Source organism: Vombatus ursinus, unplaced genomic scaffold (genome assembly GCF_900497805.2).
Source record: "Vombatus ursinus unplaced genomic scaffold, bare-nosed wombat genome assembly UNPS02009824.1, whole genome shotgun sequence".
Classification (NCBI taxonomy): domain Eukaryota; kingdom Metazoa; phylum Chordata; class Mammalia; order Diprotodontia; family Vombatidae; genus Vombatus; species Vombatus ursinus.
In genome coordinates this window covers 8399879-8410188 of record NW_020949602.1, presented here as the reverse complement: position 1 = coordinate 8410188, position 10310 = coordinate 8399879, and the positions used below count along the sequence as shown (strand labels likewise).

Sequence of the window (10310 nt, the reverse complement as noted above, 5' to 3'; positions counted from 1 at the left end):
GAGATGAAACAGAGACAAAGACACAGAGCGAGACAGAGAAACAGAGAGACAAAAAAGAGAGAGAGAGAGGAAACAGACACAAAGATACAGAGCGAGACAGAGAGAGAAAAAGAGAAAGAGAGAGAAAAGAAGGAGGAGAAAGAGGAAAGACAAAGAAAGGACGGGGAGAGGGAGGGAGGGAGGGAGAGAGAGAGAAGAAAAAAGAAAGGAAGGAAGGAAGGAGGGAAGAAAACCATGGAAGTATATTCTATTGCCTGCCACTGACGTGAAATTCCTCACAAAGTCACTGAGTCACTCCCTGGCTTTCTGGTGCCTGAATTAAATTCTACCATTAGCCTTTATTCCCTTTCCCTAAGTCTTTGATCACTGTTAGACTGCAACTACTCCTGGGAGATATAACACATTTAATTTTATTAGTAATTAAGACTTAAATGTGAATTCATTTGGCATCTTCCTTCTTGGGAGAAAGTTTTCCTAAGTGGGAGGGGCCAGAACTCGTGGCCCTCTGCTAGAACACCAAAATCCTGGGGTTCAGACATTATCTGCTCTAAAATTCATCCTGCTAGGTGGCATCCTTCTCCATCCCGGGAGGCTGGGGGGCGCAGCACCAGGCAGCAGGCTGAACCTGGAGTCCGGAAGCCCTGAGTTTGAGTCCATCCTCAGACATTTACTAGCTATGTGACCTTGGGCAAGTTACTTGATCTCTCTTTGCCTCAGGGTTGTTGGGGTTTTTTTTGGAGGGGGAGGGGGGGCCTCCGTTTTTACAACTGTAAAATGGAGACCATAATGGCACCTGCCTCCCAGGGCTGAGGTCACAATTGAGCGCTGTTCCTCCTACATGCTTGCTTCTTTGTTTTCTTCCTTTCCAGACAAGCTCTGGAAGAATCTCAGAGCCCGAAGAGGCATCAGAAATCCTCCAGTCCCACTGAGTTCTGAACAGTAATTCCTACAGGAACATTCCCAAACAAAGACCATTCAGCCTCTGCCTGAAGCTAGCCAAGAATGGGGAGCTCACTTCCTGAAGCAACTGAGTCCAGTTCTGGACAGTTCTGAGGCGCTGGGAGGCTCAGATAAGACGCTCTGCAAACTCCGAGAGCTAGATCTCAGTTATTATGATTACTATGAAGTATTTTCTTATATCAAACACATTTTTGCAAGTGAGTTACCCAGGGATCACTGTCAGGATATGAACTCAGGGCTCTATCCATGAGGCCTCCAAGCTGCCTAACTCTGCTGACTGATGAGCATCATGCCGTTAACATGGTGCATATAAAGCATAAGAAAAGGGCCCTGCCCTCCCGGAGACTACAGTTTAGGAGGCTCATGAGACAGACATGTCCCTCTCTGTCCCTCCCGTCAGTGCGTCTTTGCCACCCCCAGCCGACAGACAGAATCCTCATCTTCCCTCAAAGCAGAGTTCAGGTGCCTCCTTTACAAGAAGCCCTGGCTCAATTCTGAGCTGCCAGCCCCCTCTCTCTTGAAATGATTTTGCATAGGCTTCATATTTATGTGTACATGTTACCTCATCTACTGGAATGTAAGCTCCTGAGGGCAGGAGCTATTTCCTTTTTACCTCTGTATCCCCAGGATCCATAAGAATCCCTTACAAAAAGCAAACATTTAATAAATGTTTTCAAACTGAATCAAAAGCAGTTGAAACACCATTACAAAAGACGGGCTTTGCGCGTGCTTGGAATTTGCTAAGTTTCTGGAATCCAGAAGTTACTCCCCGATAAAAGCATTTCCAGAATTCAGAGAAGGGGCAGAAAGAAGAAAGGAATGATCACCAAGGCTGGGAGCTGCCAGATTCCACTTCCCCGACAAAGTGGTCCTCAAACTGGGTCTTGGAGGACAGGTGGATTTAGATGGAGACGGAAAGCAGCCAAGCACGGGTGTTTCGGTCACCAAGACATGGTCTTAAGAAAAGTCTTTTGTTTCTCTTTTCTGAGTATTTGAAACTTTGTGAGTACTAATTTCACCATAATTTGTAGTAACCCATGGAACCAAAATTTATAGGCAGGCGTGTATGAAGAATTGTGCCAATAAAATTTTTTACAGCCCTGAACATTTCTAAAATGGGTTTGCCTTAAACAAGTGGCATCCACAACACACTAAATCATGGGGTACCATACAAATATTTTCCTGCAGTGGGGTTCAGGTGACCTCCATAATTTACTTGTGACCTTATCACTTGTAAAGTCTCATTCCAAACTCTCAGTAATAAGACCTGAGTTCAAATCCATCCTCAAAAAGTTACTAGCTAGGTGACCCTGAGCAAGTCTACCTCAGTTTTCCCCAAATGTAAAGTGGGAAGAAAAATTGTACCTACCTCCCAGTGTTGGTATCAGGTTTAAAAGAGATAATTTAATGCACAATGCCTGGCATATAATAGACATTTAATAAACGTTTGTTGTTGTTGTTGTTGTTTTTTAACCGTCTTCCTACAAGTATTATCATTCCTATTTTACAGATGGGAAAACTGAGACTCAGGTAGCCAAAATGACTTGCCAATTTACAGTACCTGAGCTGTGATTTGAACCCAGTTTTCCCCTTAATTATAATGAGAACACCCTTGCCATAGGCTGCAACTTGTTCTTATCAATAAATCTTATAATCCTATTTCTATACATTTCTGTAATCAGCACATGCCTGTGTCTGTCCAATAAGATTCTTACTTTTTTTTTTAAATGTCCTTTCATACCGAGGAGGAGTAAACATTCCGACCTAGAGTGGAATGTAAGCCCCCATTGTTCAAACTAAAGATCTTTTGTTACTGCTCTGATTGAAGGTGCTCGGTGCCTAACTTGTGCAAATCCAAATTCTTTTTCAATTACTCTAGGCCACTGAGGCCTTAATCAAGGCAGGATAACTAACAAACAAATGATTAGCCCTGACAACCTGCTTTTAAATGAAATCCTAATTCACATCCTCACTCATCATTCAGGCCTGATGGGACATTAGCCATAATGTAAATATGCCTGTTTATTTAAACTTTATTTCCATCCCCTTGTTTAGTCTACATCTGCCAAAAAAACAAAGAAAATTCCCAGCAAGTGCGCCAGAGAAATCCTTGGAGTGAAACGCTAAATTATGCCCCTGACCCCCTTCCAATGAGAGGGGCTCGTGTATTTCAAGGATTTCTAAAGACAATTTTGCTATTACACCTAAGAAGCATCTTGGAGAAAAATAACAAACTGCCCAAATACCTACTGACCTCTCACCTTGAAACAGATGAAACAAGGCAGAAATCGGTCTGTGGCTAAATGGTGGAAGAAAGAGAAGCCACCAAAAAGTTCAGACAATTTTATAGCTAGCATGGACCTTGGAGATCATTCAATTAAGATCTCTTTAGTTTACAGGTAAGGAAACTGACTCGGGGAGAGGTAGAGGCAAGTTAGTTGACGATCTGAAGCCGGACCCCCGGCTACTGTCCTTCCTATTACATTCTCCCTGTGATTGGTTCCTCCAAGAACCTCCATTTTAAGGAGGTTCCCCCAGGCTCACCACATCTTCATTCTTCCCCAGGCTGCCTCTCAAGCTCCCTCCATGGGTGCTGGTCTCACCCCCCCCCCACCTTTTCAGATTCCTTTTATGCATTTTCTTTCTTCATTAGAACGGAAGATTCCTGAGGAAGGAACTGTCTTTCTTTCTGCTTGAATTTCTATTACCAGGTCTTAGCATCCTGTCTGGCACACAGCAGGTGCTTAATAGATGCTCACTGACTTCACAGAGAACGATCCTAGTCCTTCTTCAGTAGGAAAGCCCTCCAAAAACTTACAGAGAGATAGCGTGTCCTCCCCAAGTCTTTAACGACTTAGAGTGGTACCTTGTGTTTCTGACTCTCGTCCCCAAAAGTCCAGAAGAGATACTGGAGAGATAGAGGAAACTACTCAGAAATTAGAGAAAGCCGATTCCCTCCCCGCCAGAAGCAAAACGTATTGTTCTTTCCATCGGATGTGTTTACAAGTTAACCATATACTTAGCTCTTCTAGTTTATAAGAAAATGATTGTAAATAAGGATAGATGGGGCCAGGTCAATGGTCCATCCATTTGGCTATTTTGCCTACAGCAATGGTTCCAAGAGAAACTTGCAAGAAGATGCCATTAAACATCACAATACCCTTTCAAAAGCTTGATGTAGGTTTCCCAGCCTCAATTTCTTTCTCTGGGTTGGATTTGACAAAGGATCATCCTACAATCCCTAAAGTCTTCAGGAAACTCTTTTTCCCTCATAAATCCTTCTTGAAATTATTTATAAGGTCATCCTCTATTACCTTTATGAGAGATGAGTTTTGTAAACTGACTTTGTGCTATGTAATGCTGGAACTTCCTCCCGGTTGTCCAGAAACTATTTCAAGTGACAGAGTTGACAGAGAGGTCAGAGGGCACTGAGTCCACCCTTACCTGGGGAAGAATGACCTTTGTAGCACGCTAAGAGCTAGCATTCAGATGGAACTTTACGGTTTACAAACGGCTGTCTCATTTAATCCAGCACATGTGGACTTGGTGAACACGGCCATCTTCCTCCACGCTCCACCAGTCATGCTTCTACAAACTACAAAGTGTTTCTGTCTCCTCTTGGCATTGGTTATCTGGACCTCAAGAGCCTTCGTTTTTTAGGCTGATGGAAGGCCTTTGCAGGTCAGGGTGCCTGGAGCTGGGAAAACATACACGTGCCAAGAGCCCTAACTCACAGGGAAAGGAGAGTTGTCCCTGGCTCTCACCTTAACTTCCAGTGGGATCCTGAAGAGCCTTATTCAAGTGGACGGGCTACGACAAGTGTGAGCAGTAGAAGGCTATGTAGTGGTGGCAAATTCCCATTTATTCCCACGTATTTCCTTCATTCCCAGCAACTTCACGTACCTGCTGAGCAGGAAAGGAAGCAGGCAGCCTAACCACACAAAGCATTGCCTTTCTGTGAACCAAGAAGACTGCAGAGCCTAGACCGGGAATACAGAGCCTTGGCTGGGCCACGTTAATAGGTTGAGTGTCTGACCTGGGGTAAATTACTTAGGTTCTCTGCAGGTCAGTTTACTGCTCTGAAAAAAAGGAGGGGCTCAGATTAAATGCTCTCGGAGGGCCCTTCCAGCCTGACTCCTCTGAGTTCTATGTTCAAACATTCTCTTCTCTAAGGTCCCTTCCAGATCTGAAGAACGATGCTAAGTGCTTAATAAATGTGAGCTGATTGATTGGTTCCAGCTCTAACAAACCGTGCTCTAACGTGTTCGAAGGCCCTTTCTAGCTCGGACATTGTCTGCTCTAAGAACCCTCCCAGCTCTGACATTGCTTGTTCTGAGGCCCCTCTCATTCACTGAGCAAGGTCTCCTTCATTTCAATAGGATAAAGCCCAATTAGTGAAACAAATCAAAGAGAATTTGGTTAAGCAGTTTCCTAGGGATCGCAGATCCTGTACAGTCCCTAGGATAATAATGGGCATGCTATGAGCTTCCAGACCCTCCTCCCATCCCCACCACTATGGCTTTCCCCTCTGGGATGACCTCTCATCTACGCCGGACGGCTCTTAGATGCACCTAGTTACTGACATGCTGTTTCCGTCATCAGATAGGAGCTCCTTGACAGCAGGGGCAGCTGCTTGGCTTGGGACTCCCAATGTTTAGCAGAATTCGTGGCACATGGTAAATACCTAATCATTTTTTAATTGATTGAGTGGAACGGTTATACACCAGAAATATTTAAGAGAAGATTCAAATAAATTTCAAAAGTACTTCAAATCTCAACATCTTACTAGCTTTGTAGTACTGGATTCCTCAGACAGAGTCAATTAGACAGATAGACAGAAAGACAGCTAGATAAATAGATACAAACATAATACAGAGATGCACAGAGAATCTGTGTAGACACAGATATCTTTTTTGATATAGCTACATACATATAGAGACATGGATATCTCTACATACAGTCTCTATATAATAGAGAAATTATATTTACATATGGTGATATGTATTATATATGCTGATATACATTTACATATTACATAACAAATAGGTAAAAAGGAAAATTAGGCATGTGAATGGCTAGTATCACTTCTTTTTAACAAAATAGCTAGTGCCACCTCCTTTTAATAAAAATCAGAGTTCAGTGAATTAGAGGGAAAGAGAGTTAGGGGTAGCTGGGAAAGTTGTGATATAAAAGAAGTTCCATTATCCAGTGACAAGGGCTTCCTTTTCCAAAAGGACCTCGCAGAGTGATAAGCAATAGGAGAGTTCCCTGAGGAAGCAGATTTGCCCAGAGGAGGTGGGAAGTGTCTGGCACCGGGTGGGATAAGAAGCTCAGTTTTCATTTGTGACTCTCATAATAGCTCATTTCAGATCATTCTGGAATTAACACTCTTTTCTGTACCATAAAGGGGAGGTGATGTTGTGCTCACTCATCTGGAGACTGCTGCCTAATGGACTGTTAATATTAATTTTTTTAAACCCTTAAAGGTTCTAAGGAAGAGGCCCTGGGCCTTATTTTCTCAGTATCCCCAGACTTTATCTTTTATATACAGTTTTCTAGGCTGAAAAAACTTGAGTCCTCCACGTCACCAATGGGATAAAAGGTACTTGAAAACAGAGGCACAAAAAAGTGAATTTTTTTTAGTATCAAGACTGACTCATAAAATTCAAACAATTCAGAAAGGCCAAGATTAACATGGGGTTCGGAACTATTTTACGGACTTGCTGTTTGCTGGCAAACATGAGAGACTCATGAAGAAATAAAATAACTCCATGGCCAATGTGCTCTCTACCCAGGATTGGAAGAAAAAACAATGAGGAAATGTTGTTAAAGCTTTTTAGAATTCAAAACCATTTTTTAAGGTGTAAATATAAATCATGGCACACAATTGTTTTCTCCGAACACTGGCCTTGGCACCCTTCCATCCCTGTCATCTGAGCACCAGGACATCCTTTTCTTTCTCTCCTTCTTCAGAGCATGTTTTCAATATCGAAGGCCAAAGCCAGGCGGGGATGCACAGATGGGATGGTTACAGCTGCATCTCCTTTGACAGACTGCAAAAGCCCACTGGGACACTTTCCCCAGCCCGTTCTATCCGTCTTGTGTGCTTACGCGACACCACCTTTCCCCAGGCTTTGTTGAGGGTGTCACATGGTTTGGGCCAACATGCTCCAATCGGATTGTGTGTCTCATTTATTAAACTTTCAAAAAAAAAAAAAGAGGGTGGGCAAAACTACCTTTTTATTATTATAATTTCTGGGCTTAGTGTCCATGTTGAAATTCATAAAATTTTGACAAAATAAAAATTCTAAAAACGAATCCCCAGACATAGCGCACCCAGCCTCTTCAGCAGGGTGACTGATGGATATGAGCTACTCAATACGGTCCATTCAGATTGATTAAATTGGAACGAAGCCACGACAGACCTTGCCAGTCTGGGAGATGGTGGTCATAAAGCTGGGAAGAGGAAGATGACACACAGGAAGGATGTCCAGGAGCCCCACACTTACTCAAAGACCACCACCCATTGAAACATAAGCCCAGGAACCTGAAAGGATAAAAACTATCATCCTCAAACAAGGCAGATGCATTTCCCCCCTAAGGTACAAAGACGGTAACTAAGACAACTGCTCCTCACTTCAAAAAAGGTGAGGGCTTTCAAGAACTGGGTTGCCCTAAGACCTACGTTTCTTCCTCTATCCTCAGGAATGTGCCTGTCGTCTCTTCCAAAATCTGAACTAAGCCTGACTTTCCCACACAATTCCTGGCCTAGACTGCCGAGGATGATAAAATTAGGCGTTAAAAACAAATGTTCAAACAGAGAAACCAGAGATGACGCAAAGCCAGCAGAACAAACGTTTTCAAACATTTTTTAAAATCCTATCACGGAGCCATCCCCCTCCCATCATACAAAACAGAAAACAACAAAGAGAAGAGGAAAATAATTTTAAAAATCAGTGGCAAATTCTAACCGACTCACATCGAAGCAAACATCTCACAGAACCCAGTGTCTGCGGGCTTGGGAAGGAGACTTGAGCTTGTCAGTCAAAATGTCTGCCTATGGCATATGGATAAAGGTTTCAGTCTGCTCTCTCCAGACTCATCTTATGGCCTGGGTTCAAAGTGACTGAAAGGGGGCTCGAAACAAAGGAGGGTTCATTCAAAAGCGGGGCTTGGGAGCTCCCCGGTCAGTGGAACCGCGCCATTTGCCTGGGTGATCAAAAACTACAGGCCAGGGAGAAATGGTGGGCAGCTTCGAGGCCTTTGGAGTTTCCCAAGAGCTGAAAAGCTGCCGGAAGGTTAAAGCTGGCTGGTCGGGATGGCATACTTGGCTGACTACACAGCCAGGTGGTTTGGGCATATTGGCAAACACCTGGCAAGGAGCCCAATGCATATGGCTTAGAGTGCTGGGCTCTTCCCATGAAGCCTGCCTCGACTCTTGAGCAAGCATTCATTTCAGAGCAAAAGGCATCCAAGTGGGAAATGAAATCTCTCTTTTTTCTTTTTTTAAAAAAGTAACCATTTTAAACCTTTTTATTAAAAATAAAAGACAAGCAAATCCTAAACCAGAGCCTCTCTTCCCATACAAAAAACATCTGCCGGTCTCATCGGAAGTATTTGTGGACATAACTGTTTTAACCTTTTCAGTTCCATATTAGTTTGAGCGATCTCCGCGATGCCAGTAATTAAAGCAGGTTAGGAAAAAACAAGAGGCAGAAAGGAATAAGAGAGAGAGAGTCAACCTGAAAGCCAGGAAGGCCTAAATTCAAGCCCCATCTTTGCCTCATACCAACAGGGTGAGCTTGGGCGGATTTACTCAGCCTCCCCGTGTTCAGAGCAGCTCTTTTCAAGTTGCTGACCAGGTATTTGTCTGGGAGGTTACTATGCCAATGACATCACAGGGCCAGTCTGCGAAGTAAGAGATAGAGCCTAGAGGAGATTTTCTCTAATACTACTGACTTGAGCCTCCACCAGTATACCCTCCTCACCCTTCAGATTATTAGTTAAGATGATTAGTCAGGCAGCCTTAAGTAGCTTTTAGAAAGGGGTATTTATTAAGGTTGATTTTCTCTAATTCTATTGCTTTGAGCCCCTGCTGGTGTGGCCTTCCCTTAAGATTATTAGTTGAGATAATTAATCAGTAGCCTTTGGAAATGCATTAGAACAGTTAGTACAAAACACCCCTGCATAAAATACTGTGACAAGTCTTTCCCAAGTACATACAGAATCCAAGGAAAAGTGGGTTCAGGCTTAGAGAGGATATGTAGCATAGAGGGAGTTTCTGGTTACTGGTAGTATTTTTCCCACTTAAGGGGTATTCAAGAATTCGCCCTGATTGTATGGGCCTTGTCTCTTTGCTGGGATCCTTCTAAAACCAGGAGTCCAGTTTCTCTGTTGCTCTTGATGGTATGTTTACTACTGCCAAGGAATGTAGGAATACTCTTTAGTGAATTGGTGAGAAGATGCAAAGTCCAACCTTCTTGGGACCCTTTGAACCTGCACCAGTTTCTTCTAGTCAAAGGTTCCTCCTTGGGAGGTTCAGTAAGAATGCTGCATTAATTCTAATGTCTAGAATTGTACCCCTTCTCAATCTGTCTGACAACTAATAAATAATCCTATAAGTTTGGTCAAGTTTTCTCAGCATTTATGAATACGAAGGCCTTTTCAGCCTCTTCATACTTAATCGAAGGATTTTTGATGGATTTAATGATTAAAATGTGTTCTTACAGAGTCAAGGTATCAGAGCTAAAATGGCATAAGGCAGTTTAACTCTACTGAGCAGAAAGCAGAACTTCAAAGGAGAATATTCAGGCTCTAGCTTGGAAGCTCTGGGATTGAATCTTACCACATAACCTCCATGTGCCTCTATTACCCCATCTGTAAAATCAGAGCAATAATCTCACCAGGTTCCTATGAGAATCAGATCAAGTCAGTAAGCATGTTTCTGTTGTTGTTGTTGTTGTTCAATCTTTTCAGTCATTCCTGATGCTTCATGACCCTATTTGGGCTTTCCTGGCAAGATCCTGGAGTGGTTTGCCATTTCCTTCTCCAGAACAAGCATGTATTAAATACCCACTACATGCCAGGCACTGCTCTCAGCACTAGGGATGCAAAGAAAATTAAAGCATACAAGTAAGATGCTTTGTAAACCTTAAAGCACTAGACAACTATAGTAGTAGTAGTACTAGCAGTACTGTTGGTGGTGGTGGTGGTAGTAGTAGTACTAATAATAATAGCAGTAATATGTCACTTTAATATTTGCAAAGCACTTTATATAAATTACTAAAGGTATTATTATTCCCCTTTTACTAACAAGAAAGCTGAAAGATTAAATGCTTTTCCCAGTGTCA

The 10310-nt window shown here is 42.8% G+C and overlaps 1 protein-coding gene across 4 annotated transcripts in view; it reads right to left on the bottom strand.

Moving 5' to 3' along the window:
• The window catches only part of NFIA (nuclear factor I A), a 464681-nt gene that overhangs the window by 266310 nt on the left and 188061 nt on the right, over positions 1 to 10310 (bottom strand). The window lies entirely within an intron of this gene.